The sequence below is a fragment of the Epinephelus fuscoguttatus genome, linkage group LG20 (assembly GCF_011397635.1).
Source record: "Epinephelus fuscoguttatus linkage group LG20, E.fuscoguttatus.final_Chr_v1".
Taxonomy (NCBI): domain Eukaryota; kingdom Metazoa; phylum Chordata; class Actinopteri; order Perciformes; family Serranidae; genus Epinephelus; species Epinephelus fuscoguttatus.
This window is the reverse complement of record NC_064771.1, coordinates 3356492-3374641: the sequence shown is the minus strand read 5'-3', so window position 1 is coordinate 3374641 and position 18150 is coordinate 3356492. Positions and strand designations below refer to the sequence as shown.

The 18150-nt window shown below is 41.2% G+C and overlaps 1 protein-coding gene across 2 annotated transcripts in view; it reads left to right on the top strand.

Moving 5' to 3' along the window:
• The window catches only part of LOC125881011 (RNA binding protein fox-1 homolog 3-like), a 1507594-nt gene that overhangs the window by 209756 nt on the left and 1279688 nt on the right, over positions 1-18150 (top strand). For both annotated transcript variants that reach the window (XM_049563926.1, XM_049563925.1), the window contains exon 2: positions 2702-2796. The gene's annotated coding sequence lies outside the window, so the exon portion shown is untranslated. The remainder of the gene's footprint in view (positions 1-2701; positions 2797-18150) is intronic.

The following is an 18150-nucleotide window of genomic DNA, read 5'->3' as shown; positions in this document are numbered from 1 at the left end:
GAAATGATGGCACAATGCATTAACTTTAAAAAGAAAAATGGGAGTGGATAAAAAGCAAAAATATAAACATACAGAGATAACAATATATAACAGCCCGTTTATAATCTAGTCTGTTTCAAATGAAGCTGGTAGCCTCTGCAGTTGTGGTAAGTAAAAGCCCCGCCACTTTTTTTTAATTTTCTTACTATATGTCCGTCTCCATTATGAAGAAATAACATTGTTTGCAAGCTTGATTCTAATGGCTGTACTCCGCAGGTTCATAAAGTGCCTCTGCTGTTTAAGGCCATAAATTTTCCCTTTTTACTAATATCTAAAAGGGTGGGGTGTTGTTGTCGTATAGTTGTCTACGGCAGCAGATCGCTCTGTGCTTCTATTGCTCAAGGTGACGGCTGTGACGGGAGAAATCGTGAACAACAAAAAGAAAATCAAACACGCTAGACTTGCTGTTGGAATATCATGAGCCGTCCCAGACGTGGCGTTGGTTGTCATCTACTATGACATACTACACGAGATGAAATGACTGCATACGACACTCAATGTCATTCGACACCGTACGTTGCTGCGTTGGGCTATAATTGGGCTGATAACGTGTAGTTTGGACCCGGCATTAGGGACTGTTTTTTGTACAAGGCTGTAAACATGTCTATTTCTGCTAGAAAGTTGGACATTTTAAGTGGGGGTCTATGGGGATTGACTGGTTTCTAGAGCCAGCCTCAGGTGGTCATAAGAGGAACTACAGTTTTTGGCAATTTGGCTCTGGCTTCTATTGGTCAAAACCTAGTTTATGGGTGGATCGAGTATAAAATGTTTAAGGTCTTTTAATTTTTGATACAAAAATTGCTTTTAAATTGTAACAGAAAACAGAATCACAGTCTTTCGTGTACAGCACAGGCAATAAATTCATGTAAATACATATTAAAATGATGAACAACACAGTTAGACACACTCACACAGCAGAAGGGACATGTTTTCTCTGGAGCTATGACATTACCCACTGATCAAACTGCTTTTTGCTTGATTTTATACAACTCATGACATTTCACTTTGCATAAATTAGCCTAGCAGCTTGTAGTCTTTTCCTCCACTCATTTGAAGCTGGGAACAATGGCAGCTTTTAACAAAGGTAATATTACAAAATTTTATAACTTAAACACAACTAAACAGTTGCCTTAAAGTAGTCACTTTTCCCCTGCATATCCATGTTATAAGCATAAACCTATGACATTCCCTGTTGCATAAATTAACCCAGTTGCTAGCAGAGTTTTTGTCTACTCATATGAAGCAAGGGTAAATCACACACAAGACTTCAAATGCGATTTTATGATGGTTATTTACAATTACTTGTTTCTTATCTGTTAAACAGATGTAAATAAAAGCTTCATTTCCACCAACCCGCTCTCTCTCCAAAGTCATCAAATACCAGTTCTTGGGCAGTGACTCCCAGCATCAGACACTGACAAAAAACAAAACAAAACAAAAGTCCTTTCACGACAACATGATATGCAGCCGGTTGCCATTATACGATGACAGTGCACAATGGTGTTAGGCATCAGGAATGTGTTGGGACAACAATGTAAGTTAAGAGGGTGGAAGTCCAAGTAGGGTGGGCAGCAGGGATGGTGGATGGTTGCAACAACCAATGACTTTCACCCAGGGGCCTGGTGTTCACTTCCTGTTAGATTGCAAAGCCAAATCCTTTTTTTCCCTAAACCAAACCTCGTGTGTTGGCTAAATGTAACCACATGCGTTTGTTGTTTAAGGAAAAAAATGTCAATCCACGGTGTTGTACTGAAGTTCTTTTGGCTATCTAAAGGCAGACTGGACCACTAGTGGGCATATATGCTGCCCTGTCAGGTCTGGAAGAATTATATCCGTGGTACCGCAGTATCGACTCTCATAACATTGCCAAATCAAACTAATTATATCACAGTTTATGGATAATATACTGTAGACAGTTATTATTGGTACAACTTTTAACATATTACACAAAAACTTAAGATACAATTTGTCATCTAATTTCATTTTACTGCTCGGCCCTATTTAGCTCTGCATCATGTGGCGATCCCTTGTTTGTCCCCTTTTGATTGATCCCTTGCTTGCATGCATGCACATATAGTATGTATGTGTATGTATTCACTTGTGTATCACATGCTTTATATAGCAGTCATGCAATTTGATGAACTTCTTGTACAATGAAAGCCAGAAACATGGAGAAAAGGTGACAGTGGACTTGAATCTAGCCTTAGTCTTGGTAGATGTTCACTGTTGCAGTATTGAGTTGCTGATGAATTGATGCAGGTGCAGGTTAAAGTCACCTTTGTTCCTTGTCTCTGCTATCAACTGTGTGTCCTCTGTACCTCCTGCCATATGTTTCCTTAAGATCTAACCTTATATTGACAGAATGTAATCACAGTCGAATATTGACAGCCGCTTCTACAAAGGTTAGAGCATTGACCGGAGTTAAGGCTCATGGGTAATCTGCTGCTGTCAAGCTGCCCTCGAGCAAGGCACTGAATCCCTGCTTCCTCCAGTGTGTGCACTCAGTGACTGATGGCTGTTTACCTGGCACAGCTCCCAGTGTTGATGTGTGAACCTGTGTGGGTTTACTTCAGAAATGATGGGTGTCTGTTGACTTTGATGAATGAAAGGTTGAATTAAATCCATTGAAGACTGTGTCTGTGTGTTTATTTTTCTTCATCAGACAGTTGGATAGATGGAGAGATGCTGACAGTTTAACAGAGGCTCCTCATATTTCCTCGACATCCTGGCTGCAGAAGACCACAGCTGTTCTAACAGGTAGGCCTCTTCAGCACTGTTAACTCCTTTGGTTCTAAATTGAATTTTATTTTGTGTCTGGCAAAGACTGAATGGAATTCCAGCAATGTTCCATTCTGAGTCTTAACACTCACCTGCCATGATTTTTTCTTTTTAAAAAAAAGACATAAATCCACAAAAATGTCTAAAAAATGTCTTTATTGTCTACCTCTGTGGAATTTTAGCTTCTCTCAAGTACTTCTATCAAAGGCACATAGACTACACATAACACAGCACACCATTAAAACACAAGGAATATACAGTATACAGTACACAATAGTATAAATAGGCAGGAGTAAAATGGCAAAAATGTCATTTAAATAGTACAAGAGAGCAAATCTCATTTAATAACAAGTGTTCACTGATGCAGTCATTCCGTGTTTAATGCCTGTATGGCATAGGGAATAAAATATTTCTTTGTATATGTTCTGGTTGGCCCCTGGGACCCAAAATCGACGGCCAAATGGGAGCAGTTAAACTCTGAGTGTAGTGGGTGTGAGGTATCTGCAACCTTCTGTGAAGGCACCATCAAATATATTGCAAAGCTGTTCCCTGACTCGCGAGTCACCTTTCCTGCAATGTGTGCAGTCTTGGAGAGCTTGTTTTTTGGTCTGTACACTCAAGTTGGCCGTATCATGCTGTTATGTTAAATGATACTGTGTTTAGAATGTTTGTGTGTGTGTGTGTGTGTGTGTGTGTGTTTGGATTTACTTTTCTTTTCACTTTTGCCAACCCAGTCTCACTCTGAAGTCATTGAATATCTGTGCTTGGGCAGTGACTTCTGGCACAACAAAAAAAAATTGTCCTTTGATGTCAGCATGATATATGGTTAGTTGCTGTTATTGTTTAACAGCGCCCGACCCTGTTCTAAATGTAACCACGTGCATTTGTTGTTGAAATTTTAAAACATCAATTTGTGGTGTTGTACCAACCTATTGTTTTTTTTTTTTAAAGTGACTGTATGCAAACTGTACATTCCTTGTGAAAACATTAGTGTATTTTGAAAACAGACCATGCATGTAACAGGCTGAAGTTGACTCTGCATCCCAGAACAACCGACGCACCCAGGGTACCTTGCACATCATATCTCGATATGAGTCGATATGTGACCAGGTCAGAGTGATGTAGCGTTCACACCGGGCGCGAGTGAAGCGAATTACTCGCTCGTAACGCTCGTAACGCGACGGCCGTAACGCGTGAGTTTATACGCCTGACCATTTTGTTAATTTGCGTTATCGCGTCATTTGCGCGAGTAGCGGGGAAGCCAGCTGTGCTAACTGGAGCTAAGCTAGTGCTAACATTCATAGTACAACCATTCTGCAAACTAATTAAGGATACATATTTACAGAACTTACCAAGTAGACCAGTCTCCTCGGCAACTTTCACCCAAGCCTGCTCCTTTTTGTTGCGGTCTCTATAGAGTAGACACGTAGTATCATATAGCTTCGGGTAGCCACTGACAACCATGGCTGAGATAACCACCATCGCTGCTTTGTACCTGCTCTGGAAGTCCCAGATGCGTTGGAGGGCCAAACACCGTCGTTTTTGGGTTCACCCTATCCTGCAGAAGCGCATCCAGCTCGGCAAGTTTCACCACCTCCTCCAAGAACTCCGTCTGGATGATAGCCGCTTTCAGCGGTACTTCAGGCTGACTGGGGCCCAGTTTGAGGACCTGTTGGCGAGGGTTGGCACCAAGATCTCCCAGCAGGACACCAACTACAGGCGCTCCATTTCAGCTGCGGAGCGTCTGTCCATCTGTCTCCAGTGAGTAGCAGTTTATTGTTGTGTCAACAACTGGACGTTGTTGACACATGCCAGTGACATTGGGAGAATCTCAACGCTGATTGGCTTTCGCGGCACAGCGTCACGCGAATTCACCTCAAAAGTTCAATATTTTCAACTCGAGCAATGAGGCGTTGGACGCGAATTTCGCGTCTATTGCACCACGCTAGATGCCTCTATCACTCCCATCATGTCCATCACGTCGCGCTGGACGTGTCCATCGCACCGCGTTTGGTGTGAACGCAGCTTGAGAATGTGTTGCCTTTGCCTTTTTCTCATATCTTACCACATCCTCACTCAAAAAACTTGGGCTGATTTACACCTAACCTGTTTGATTTTGTTCAAATGAACTGGGTTTGTTAGTTTGTGGTGTCAAAGCAAAACAGACTGACCACAGGACTCAGTGATAGTATGTGATCATAATCCAAATGATTAAACAGTGTTGAATCCATCATCATCATCATCATCATCATCATCATGTCAGTAGATCAGTCTTTTATAGTTTATGGTAACCATGGTAACATGTATATGACACAATGGAGAGTGAAAAGAAGTTGAAACAGGGATGATAAGAGCAGCTCTTGCAGCTTTAATTTCAACTGTTTTCACCTCTTGTCCAGTTTGTAATAGGTCTGTATGAACATGATCGGCTCAGAAATGAAAGGCAACAACAAATCCTTAGTTTCTTCTGTAATCTGCACCAAATCACCAAAACTACAGGTGCCACATGTTCAGAATGTGGGTCATGAGATCAATATGCCGCTATCCCATCTACAAGTCTCCTGTCCTGTTTTGAACCTTAGCTTTGCATCTCTGAGTTTAGGCTAATGAATCGCTCTTGGGTTTCATCATCCCAAGGAAATCTCAAACACAGAAATTGCGTAATTCTACAAAGTTAGACTCTAAGATAAAAACTCCAAACCATTTTTGTGTTTTTGGCTGAGGATACAATAAAGTAACAAGGTGTCGTGCGTGTGTGCATGCGTGTGTGTGTGTTGGGGTGTTGCTCTCAAAGTATAACTGATTTGGCTATTTAAAAAGCAGCACAGATTCTGTAACTTTGGGGGAGATTCTTTGGGGGAGGATGTGAACAGACCATCACTTCTTCCCTTTCTAACCTTCCCCTCTCTGCAACATTGTTCACTCCCCAGAAAAATCCCTGAACATCACTGACAATGTGTGCATAATATATTAACATGCAATTCAAAAATAACCCCTTTCTCTAGACCCCTGGACAGCTATACAATTGAAATCTCTGCACTCATTGTATTTACTGAGAACTGCACAGATGCTAGAAATGGTTAGTGGTTAGCTGCAGCTTCCAAGGGGAGATCCAGAGCTCCGGGCTCTACAGGGGTCTGAGAGGATTACGTGCCTGGCAAGGTGCTCTTTTGTGTGGGGAGACGAGACAGCAGAGTGGCCCTCAGATCCAGGCCACAGTACTGACACGAGCTGAGAGGATAAGCGCAGCAGTTTATTTACAGTATTGTGGATTTAATAGTATATCTGCCAACATTTTACCTTTATTCCAAATGACCTCCAGTATGAACTCCTAGCATACTTTTTAATAACAAATTTAGTTTTGCCAGTATTGAATGGGAAATCAGACTTGGCTTGCATAATTGAATGTTGATTTTTGTTATTTTATATGCATACATTTACAACCCCACTTTCAAAATAGTTGGGGCGCTGTGTAAAGTGTAAATTAAAAACAGAATGCAATGATTTGCAAATCCTTTTTGACCTATATTCAATTGAATAAAGTACAAAGACAAGTCTTTAATGTTTAAACTTAAAATTTACTTTGTTTTCGTAACTCATACACTTTCATGCCTGCAACACGTTTCAGAAAAGTTGGAATGAGAACAACAAAAGTACTGGGAAAGTTGTGATATGCTCAAAAAACACCTGTTTGGAACATTCCTCAGATAAAAAGGTTAATTACTAACAAGTTCAAGTGTCATAATTGGGTATGAAAGGGACATCCACAAAAGGCTCAGCTGTTCACAAGAAAGGATGGCACTAGGATTTTGTGAATAACTGTAGGCAAACAGTCCCAACAGTTTAGGAACTATGTTTCTTAACCCTTAACTTCCCTGAATGTCACATTGAATGTCATGAGTAAAAAAATTGCTTGTCACACCTCTTATTGTTGCCAGACAACCAGCCCATCACCTCCTTCCACTAACCTTCCTGTATAGTCAATGTACTGTTTGTTGTATGGTATTTTATTTTATTTTATTTACTTCACAGTAATTAGTAGTTAGTTACTAAACTGGACAGGCAGAGGGTACTTGCTGTAACTCTGGTTGAGGGTGTCTGTAAATAGTTTGTTGGGGCACAGGGAAACAGAGATCTGTGTGGGTACATTAGACCCTAAAACACAGGGTGGATCACAGGGAGTGCCAACAGTGGTCCAGGAGCTTCACCTCCATGATGGCCGTTTTAAGTACTGCACTTATATGCTTGCATGCCTACTGTTTTCTATTGAGATGATGGTAACTGCGGTTTGTAAAGTCCACCAGTTTCACCTCCTTACCAACTTGTTGTTGTGACCACTTCAGAAGGCCTGCCTCTCAAATCATCTGACTGAACAATGGGAAAAAAACAGGGATGACGTGGGGCACTTTTCCGCTCTGAGTTTTTTCAATTCTACCATGCAAAGTGAAAGCCATATATCCACAACATCCAGAAACACTGCTGACTTCTCTAGGCCCGAGCTCATCTGAGATAGACTGACACAAAGTGGAAAGGTGTGCTGTGGTCTGATGAGTCCAAATTTGACATTGTTTTTGGAAATCATGGACATTGTCTCCTCCAGGCTAAAGAGGAAAAGGACGATCCAGACTATCACCAGCTCAAAGTTCAAAGCCAGCATCTGTGATGGTATGGAGGTGTGTTAGTGTCCATGGCATCATGGGTAACTCGAACATCTGTGAAGGTACCATGAATGCTGAAAGGTACATAGAAGTTATGGAGTAACAGATGCTTGCATCCAGATGATGTCCCTGCTTATTCCAAAGCAGGATCGTCCAAAGACGATTTGCAAATTATTGAATTCGGTTTTTATTTATGTTTTACACAGCAACCCAACTTTTTTTGAATTGCCGTTGTTTATCATTTCATTCTATTCTGTAATTACCAATTTATCCATGTTCCTCAAAACACAAACACAGGTTAGTGAGTCAGGAAGACACACTTCACCCCTGCACTACTTATATTTAAATTACAGTTGTAAAGAGTTTCATTTTCAAACCTCAGGAGATGCAATTTTAATGAGTTGGTGTCTTGTCTGAACAAGGTTTAAGGATGTTGTCTGATCTCTGTGCTCTCTGAATACTGGTTTCCTGGAGATAGTACAGTAAATTTTACCACTCAATATATGCCTCTACAGTAAACAATATGCAGTCACAGAATCTGATTCTAAGGGGGCTTTCACACCTGAAAGTCCAGACCAAGGTCCGTGTTTTTGCTACATTGTATACATTTGGTCCGGCTGGTTTGGTTTCACACTACATTAAGGCGACCGGACCAAATGACATATTGACGTTAACTATGTGGCCTCTAGTTTCGCAAACCGGGCGAGGGGGAGGCACATCGCACCTGAGCTTCGCCAACTAGGTGTTTTGCAAGTTTGGCACACCGTGCGCTCTGGCACAGCTACTCCTCTTTCCCACCTCCGTCCCTCCTACCTGCGCAAGTCGAAAGGAAGGAGGAGAGAAGGCGTGGAGTGGGTTTTACACAGCCGATTCACATCACACCAATCAAATGAACCCCTCTCCTTGCCCTTAAATGCGCCGTGCAAAGGCGTAATGAGAGTTTACTCAATTCGCCATGGCAGATGTTTACAGGATATTTTATGTGTTTGTTGTGTTAATACTCATTTTGGCCACAAGAGGTGCAGAAAGTGCACCACTACCCCATGTTCTAAACAGGACTAAAAGCATTCATGTTTACTTCCAGGTGAGTTTTAATTTCTCCATGTGCTCTTAACACAATGTACCTTACATATATTGTATAGTAACAAGTTGTGTAACATTACTGTGATGTTGTTCTTTTAGCTAGAAATGCATTTTAATTGGGCCTCATCTTCCATTAGCATTAGCTATCCTGAATTAGCTGTGATGCGGCCAGCTGGGCGGCAGTAGCTCAGTCCATAGGGACTTGGGTTGGGAACCGGAGGGTCGTCTGTTCAAGTCCCCGTCCGGACCAAAATATGGAGCGTGGACTGGTAGCTGGAGAGGTGCCAGTTCACCTCCTGAGCACTGCCGAGGTGCCCCTGAGCAAAGCACCGAACCCCCCCAACTGCTCAGAGCGCCTGTCATGGGCAGCCTACTCTGACATCTCTCCACTTAGTGCATGTATAGGTCCAGTTTGTGCATGTGTGTGTTCGGACCTGTGTGTAATTGACAACAGAGTGTAAAATTGAATTTCCCCTCAGGGATTAATAAAGTATATAAAATTAAAATTAAATTAAAATTAGCAAGTGAAAAAGATATTGTTCATGATATTCCACTGCATTGTTAATGCAGGGACAAATCCAAGACCAGACAATATATCAGGGTGGCATGTAGCCTTACAGGGATGATATAAACATAGAATCATCATCCTTAATCTAGCTAATGATAATTCATGTCATCTTGAAAATATTTTAGCAACCAACCTATCTGCCCTTTTCCAAATCTCTTTAACAGTAACCTAAGAAATAAGATGAGGATGCAATCCTGCCTGACCTTTTTTTATCTGTCATTCAGGTGACTTGTCTAGATGAAGCTATATGTTAGCTAGTTAATTAGAGTTTGATTTAGAGTTAGAGTTAGAGCTAGAGTTTTGCTAAGATTAGCTAACTTAACATGTGACTTGCAAAACCATGTGTCTAAGACTGTGATATCAGTGTAATGTGACAAGTGTGACACATCCTTTAACCATCTTCAAAATTTGGTTTTCCTTTCAGCATAGATGAGCCTAGTTCATAGCATATCTAGGTTTAACAGGAAAAAGGAAAGCTGACTGAGGTACTGCGCTTGCTCAACTGTTATTGGAACACAGAGTGAAAAGACTTTGAAAGGACTTAGGAAGGGTCATTTCCATTACTCTCTATAAACTACTGTAGGTGGGGAGATAACCGTGGAGTGAGTGACATGTCTGATTAAAATAGCCATCCTTATACATTGTGCTAAATTTTGGTGAATGGAATGTTGGTAAAACAACTCCCCATTTCCATTACAACATGACAGTAAGCCGGTTTATTAAAGCTGAAAGGTTCTAAATGCATAGCTGCATAAATACAGTACTAAAATTTCTCCTTAAGGCTTTGCTGACAAAGCAAAGCAAATCAACAGAAACTTTTGACCAAAAAGAAAATTTTTTTTTTTATGTAACCTTTTTGTAATCACCAACATTTGGATTAGTAACTGTGATTTAATTACATATTGTACATTATGCAAGTGAACTTTTTTGTAAAGTACAAGTAATCACATTTCATGCTCTTTTGAGACGATTGATATTCAAATTTATATGTCGACTTAACAGTTCTTGTAAGTCCTGTCCTTAGGACATCCCTCTGTCCTTAGGACAGAGGGATGTCCTCTGTCCTAAGGACAGAGGGATGTCGTATGCTGTAAAGCCCTCTGAGGCAAATTGTGATTTGTGATTTTATAAATAAAATTGAAAATTGAAAACTTTTTTTTCACCTGTTCTCAAGTCACAAACATAGGAGAGAAACCAATTTTCATCACTCTTAGAAAGGCATCACCAGAAAAAATAAATCAATACTGAACCAAGTCTGCCACAAAAGAAACAGTCTGCACATCAGAACACGTGATCTCTCATTCTCTCATGTCTTCGGCTCTTGTCCAATGTTTTCTTTGTCCCATCTCACATTTCAGTTTCAAGCTTAGCACCATTACAATTCTTGAATTTTTGTCTGCAGCCATGGCTGAGTGGATGTCGCAGCAGGTTACTGGCACAGCCATCTTGTTTTGGGACTGCAGGGCTGAAAATCCAACAGAGGGGCTATCCTGCACCCAGTTGGAGACCCTACACACAACAACCCAAACCTCCAGCTCCACTTGTAGCCAGTGCTTTAAGAATGATGAGGCTTTCTCCCTGGGTGTTAGACTTGCTTCTGAGATACACCCATAGAAATGGGAATGCTCATTTCTCACACACATATGGCAGACATACAATACAGCCAGACTCATCTCCAAGCACAACCCGCGTGCACGCACACACGCACGCACGCACACACACACACACACACACACACACACACACACACTTTTCCACACAACATGCACAGAGGCAAAACAACAAGCAAAGAATACCAAGGCCAGCCCTGCAAGAAAGAGGGCTGATACACAAAAGCTGATATCAACCTTCATGATGTGCTGAGAATTAAACATTTCATGCACACTGTAGATCAATAATGATAGCATTGCCTATGTGTTTGTGCCACAACAGGGGGTAGAGACAGCTGGCATGTGTGTCTTCTTTGATATGCCGTAGACCAGGGGTGTCAAACTCAGTTGAATTCATGGGCCACAAACAGCCTAGTTTGATCTCATCTGAGTAGTGATAGTATGAGGACGTAAAGATACAAGTCTGATACAGATTCTTTGTACTAAAGTTGATGATTGACAATATTTTGCACAATGTTCACTGGGTCTCACTCATGGAATGTTAGAAAATGTGTAAGTAGATTTGTACATAAAAAACACTGGTACTAAAAATGTACACTGGATTCCTGATTACCGCGGGAAAGTCGGATTTGATAATAGGCACATGTGTACGTTCATGAATGACAATCAATAATAAATTGACAGCGTCCTCCCGCTAGTCAGCAATTAGCATTCATCCCGGCCATAAATAGCCAGTGACCACTATATAAGGAGGTGATAATTACTATGGATAGGTGCATCCTGTCAACCTGTGAACATGGAGCAAACAAAGAACGAGACAGAATGAAAAAAAAACTTTTCCAGTGCTGAGATTGAAGTTATTTTAGGTGAAATAGGGTTGAGAAAACATTATTTTTCTACTGTTAATAGTGGTGTGACAGGCACAGGTAAATCAAAGGACGTAACAGATGCTGCTTATTGTATGTCCTCTGTTGTAAGAACCACCCAAAAAGTAAAATGAAAATGGTTAGATATGAATCTCTTGATGCAAATGTTGGGGTCAACACATTAGGCTTCACACGGAGGCATCAGAAATGTTGGGAACATAAATTCGGGCTTCACACGGCGGCACCAAATATGTTGGGGTCAACACATTAGGTCTCACCAAGGGACACCAAATGTATGCAGGGATTTAATTGGCTATCGGAAATAATTAATAATTATTATCAATAATTAATAGTCATGTTAAATAATGTGACTTAATTAACAAAGGGAAAAATGATAGCCAGTTAAAGATATCAGTCTCATAAAATACGCTAAACTATTAATTTGGAGTTTTGATTAATAATTAAATTAATGACAACAACCAAAATTAACAGTAACGCCTGAAGGATTTCAGAGTCCTTGACGCAGCAGAGGTTGACTATTCATTCATTTGTGCAACATTAAACAGACAGCAGGTATGATTCCAGAGAATTCTATTTATTCACAAACTAGCAAAGCAAACCAAAACACACAAATTCTAACTAACTATATACAAGCTTGGTGTGTATATGTGTGTGCGTGTGCGTGTGTATGTGAGAGAGAGAGAGAGAAAGAAGAGAAAGACAAAGGCGGGTGTGGTGATCAAGGAGCCATTTGGCCTACAAAACAAAATGGCTGACAACAGAGAACTACCAAAACGGCTGAATCAAGGCTTGCTTCAGGTCGGGGGAGGTGTTTGTCTGACCGTGTGGTCAGGACAAAGGAAAAGAAGCGGGAACTTTGAGATGCCTGTTTGGGTGTAGCTCTGGTGAAAGCCTATTTGTTAATGAGTCTGTGTCAATGTGATATGTGTTGCAAACAGTCTGGATTAGTGCAGAGATTGTTTAGTTGGGCACAAGAATCTGTTTGTGAACAATATTAGCAAACTAAACACTTAGCTTTGGCGAGGCCAACTAATCAATGACCTGACTGCAAACTATCACAACAATAACTCAGTGAACAGCATCAAATGACATACAATAAGTTAAACAGTCTTGCTTAGCCTGTAAAACTGTGACAAGCTATGCCCAGTTCTTATGTTACCGATCCTTGAATGGATGGGAGAAAGAGTCACTTGGTGGTGTACTGCTTTGTTAGCCGGCAGAAGAAGGCTGGGAAGATGGTTCCAGGTGCAGTCTTTGTTGGGTCCTTTGTTCCAAAGGTGAAACTCCGAGGAAGCTGGTCGCTCAGGGTTTAGCAGAGTTAGACGCTGGGTGCTGACTCACTTAGTTCCTTGTTGCTGGAAAGCTAGTTGCAAACCTTGTGTTTGCAAGAGAGTCTATGCGCAGTTGCCCTCCCTTTAGTGGTTTGGGGCAAGGAACAAGGGTCTGGGCCTCTGCTGTTCCAGGCCCAGCCGGAAAGAGATGTGCACTGCTACGCAGCTGTAGAGCAAGAGAGGGGAAGGGAGCACAGAGAGGGGAAGGGAGCACAGATCTACAGATGCCTGTGACATCAGAGTCACATGTCACTGTAAAGGTCCTGTCCAATCAAGTCTTGGGACTTGAATCTCACTGAGGTGTGAGATGAGATCTCCTGTGGAGATGGGTGTCACACAGTGACGGACTGGAACCAAAAAGAGGCCCTGGCATTTTTGACACAATGGCCCCATGGCGGTGCATCGGCCAGCCAGGGGTGAAAAATTTTCATATTGTTTTACAAAAAAATATGCATTTTTACGTCATTTTAGATCATCAGTTCCTTATTTGTGAAAGAACAGGCGTGGTGTCTCATATCCCCCCTCCCACATATTACTAGGTACTATGATTTATGATTTTACACATACTAACGTAAAAAACACTACCATTGGCAGAACGTTTCAGAGCGCCACAGACACAGACTGTTCCACAACTACCATAGAAACTCACACACTCACTCACTGCCTTGATGCACAATAGAAGAGGAGATATACAGACACAGTCATTATGAATGATACAATTGATTTGCATGAAAGCATGTGGAAAGCTAACCATATGATGAGAATGCAGAAAGAACACACACCACGCAGTCAACTCATTACAATCGCACTGGTACAGTAGACAACAATGCACAGCACACAAGATAATAAGGCAGCAGCAGAACCCCCATAAATTCAGGCACGTTCAAAGGCCAGACTAATAACCTCAGTTAATAATAATAAATGTCTATCAAAACACGAAAATCTGAAATCAAATACCACACAACTTCATCCTAAAGGCTTAGCCTACTTCCACCATTAACCATAGGCGCCCTCTCTTGGACAGAATACAGCACAGCCAAATTATAACAACAGAAACATAAATCTTACACCAACCACAATTTACATTACAATAGCTTCACCAAAACATGAAAAGAGCACTGCACAGCCACAGTGCACATTTCAATAGCTCTATCAAAAGCACTAGTTACAACAGAAACAAGAAGGACCCTATGTGTTATAAGCCATAATAAATGTTACAGCAGCCAGAATGCATATTACAATAGCTTCACCAAAACATGACAAGAGCACTGCACAGCTAGAGTATAAGTAAGGGATAATGTATAATGAGCCGGTGAATACTGGGAAAGTAACTCCCGACAGGGGAAGGGAGTTATTTTCCCAGTATTCACCGGCTCATTAAACATTAACCCGCTTATTACATGGCTAATTATCAGTTAAATAAATAATGTTGTCTGCCTTCACGAAGTGCATTAAAACCGACCAGATTCGACAACTTTTGGTGAAACTTTTGTACTCACCCAGGCTTAGTGGACTGAACTGAGGCATAAAACTTGCGTAAAATGTCATTAAGCATGACTGCCGAGTGTGTATTCAAATCTGTGTTCTTTTGTTTTTGGCAGAGAAAGTCCGTCAGTATAGCAGTAGTAGTACAGTACAGTATAATACAGTAGCCCATTTTGTTGTCTTTTTTGTATTTATCTCATCTTTCTCCTCCTCTATCACTTGAAGCTCTTCAGGTGTCAGTTCCTTGTGCCATTTTTCGCTTGATTTTTTTCTTTCCTTCTCCATTTCATTTTCTTCAGCGGCATCCTATTCCTCAAAATCCTTGTAGCTACTCTCCAAATAAGTTAAAAGAAATGTTAAAATCAGCCACTTCTGTTTGTTTTTTCCCTCAGAAGTTGTTTGACAGCTGCAGTGTTGCAGGGCAGCGTCCCTCGCAACGCTGGGCTACATAGCAACTGTGTTATGACACAGGTCATTACACAGTAATATCAGACCGCTGAATGCCGCGACTGACCAATCAGAAGACAGCATTTAATAGAGCCGTGTAATAAAAATAAATATGTGTCTCTCAGTGTCTTCTTTTAAATCTCTTCTTAAGACTCACATTTATTGTATGGTCTTTTCTTAATTGATGGTAATTAATTATTGTAACTGTTTTTAAATTATTTGATGTTTTATGTACTAATTGTTTTTATTGTGTAGTTGTTTTTATTGTTAAGCACGTTGTAAATCTGTTTTGAAAGGTGCTATACAAATTAAATTATTATTATTTATTATTATTATTATGTCTTACCTTTAAGTAGTTAGCAGGCTGCGAAGGAGCTTGCTCTTCTCTGAGGCAGAGGCCGTACTGCTAGCTGCACTTGCTGCAGAGTTGCTCGGTCTGTCGCCGCCGGGTAAACACTTTTTTGTAAATAAATCTGATATTTTAGCATACTTTTCACTCTCCGCGAGCATAGCTTTCCTTTTTCTCTCTCTCTTTTTCTCCACTCCACCCTTCTCCACCCGTCTTTTCATGCCTTGATCCATTTTCTTTTCTTGTTGTGATGTTGTCGTGGACATTGAGTGCATTACCCATCATTCATTTGTCACTTGTCAGATGTCAAATGCCATCACTCAATGATCGCGAGAAAATGCTTGATGACTTTAATTTTTCAATTTTTAATTTCTTTGTTTTTTGGCCTGCCGGCCGGCAGCCACAACCCCACCAGTCCAGTACGTCACTGGTTGGCTGAGAGGGATGTGAACTCATTAGTTTGCAGCTATGTTAATCAAATCAAGTTGGGTTTTCATTACGTGTGCCAAATGTGCCAAACAGTGCCAATCCCCTTTGATCTGACATCAGATGTGACGGGACAGTCGATATAGAGATATATTTATGTGCTGATTGCAGATAGTTGCATTGAATAGTGTTTTTTTGGGTATTTATTGCATTGTTAATGTGCCTGATATTCTGGAAACCTGCCTGTGAGGTTCTGGTGACGTGTGTGCACTGTCCGCCAGTCAGCCAAACTTCGGCTTACACCGACTGCGCTCCCCCTGCGCTGACAGTAGACCTGGTTTCAGCTGGTGAGCATTTAGCGCACCTTCGGCGAAGCCTTTTGGCAGGAAACTGTCACTGCGCCAAGCTGGATCTGTCGACACCTCCCCCTGCTGCGCCGCCACACCCATCTCAGCGCACCTCGGTCTGCCAAACTACCAAACTGAGCACGCCTCGGGCTGCGCTGCTCGAAACTAGCTCTGCGTGGGGTTAGCCACCCTGCGCCACCTGCGCTGCGCCGGGAAACTAGAGCCCATAATCTTGAGTATAAATGCCAAATGACTCACTCACTCTCCTTTGCCATACTGCACAACATGTTAACATAAATGTGTGTACCTCTCTACTGGTACATGTCGTGTCTCACAGTTATTTGTTAGTCTAGTGTGTGTGTTTGGTGTTGTCTATAGGCTAAGGTACAGTATGTGGCCTTGATTTTCAGCAGTTAACACAAGAAGGAAAAGGATAGTTTGACAGTCTAATGATCAGTAATGGATGAAATAAGGTATACAGGCTGGGTTCAGGTCTAGTTTTAGGCCCATACAACACAATACTATAATCATATCATCACTATATTATCAAATCTACAGATAACATAATGTTGGTTGCACTCATCAACAACGTCAACAACAACAGCAATGGTGAATCTCGAACACCGCGCGTGTGCGAGTCACAGTAGTTCAGCGACATAGCAGCTAGGCACTGCTCACACAGGCAGTGAGGCCAGAGTGTCAGCTGTACTCTGCAGCACTGTGAATATCCACATTGAGTTGTCTCAGTATGTGCACTTTGTGTAGTGACAACAAAGTAGAATCTAATCATATATATGTCTGGTGGCATGTTAGTAGTCGAGATGGGTGAAAAGTTATTATTGTTAATTATAGTGTTGGGGGTAAAGCGTTACAGTAATATATTATGTTTTAACAGAAACAAAGTAATATAACCTGTTACCAACAGGATTTTGGTTAAAAGTATTACATTTACAGTGTCACCTAACACATTACCACCTGAAATAAACTGTTATTCTTTTTCATTTTGCATTCATCCACACTGAGCCACAAACTCCTACTTCTGCCAGTGTGCCACCAGAGAAGATATCCCCAAAGGTTGTTGTGTGTTGTCATGTCATTACCAAACTACATTACAGAAGGGTGCAGGTGCCGGTCACATCTGGAACTGTGCGTTATCATGTTCAGTGTGTTTCCATTAATATACCTGCAACATCTACAATGTATCCCGTTCTGCTTTTGCGTCCTTAGGCTCCTCAAAAGCAACGGGTACAAGGAGTTGGCCTCTAGTTTGTTTTTTCCTCGTGTTGGTGATCGACACATCTGGGTAATGTTACTATCTGTTGGATGCATTTCCATTCTCATCCCCTACAACTGCAGAGCAACACCAGTACACTGTCCTGCTCCTATGCATAACTCTCTCTCTGGTGCTATTGCAGCTGGGAACCAGCAGGTGGGTCTTCCAGCTTCTGTGTATTAATTAGCGCTCGTCATAGTGACTTAATCGCACGCCATTCTGTTTGTTGTGCTAACCTCAACATATGTTTATTACGTGTCATATCATAGGCCCACAAATATTATCCATTTCTCATAATTATCAGACTTTGATAACCCGCCTGACCCTCCCTGTGTCCAAGGCTATTCATTTATTTTAAAAGGTCGAGGCTATTTAATCATTCTTCATCATATTTTTCAATTTAATACAAAGTGGTTACCACTGTAATGTATATGAACGCATGAATGGGTCAGACCTGTCCAGCACCGGATTTGAAATGAACTGTATTAAACTGGAGCTTCTGTGCTTTGATTACCTCCTGTGAAACATGACCGTCAACCAAAAAAAAAAAAAATCAAGATTGGTTCTTCTGAGCTCATTTTGGTCAGTTGGGGTTTAAAAAAGTGCATTAAGTAATGTATTACTCTACGCAGAGAGTAATATTGTAAAGTAACTTGTTACATTCACATGAAGGTAACTAGTAATATCTAATCTGTTACATTTTGAGGGTTATTTGCCCAGCACTGGTTAATTACCTTTCCGTGGAACGGTATTTGAAGTCATGATCATGTCATGTTATCTCTTAACAAGATCCCAGAGTCCAAATGAAAACTTGGAAGCAAAATGTAATAAGTCATTTAAAGTTCTTGTTTTACTGTGCTGTGGAGCAG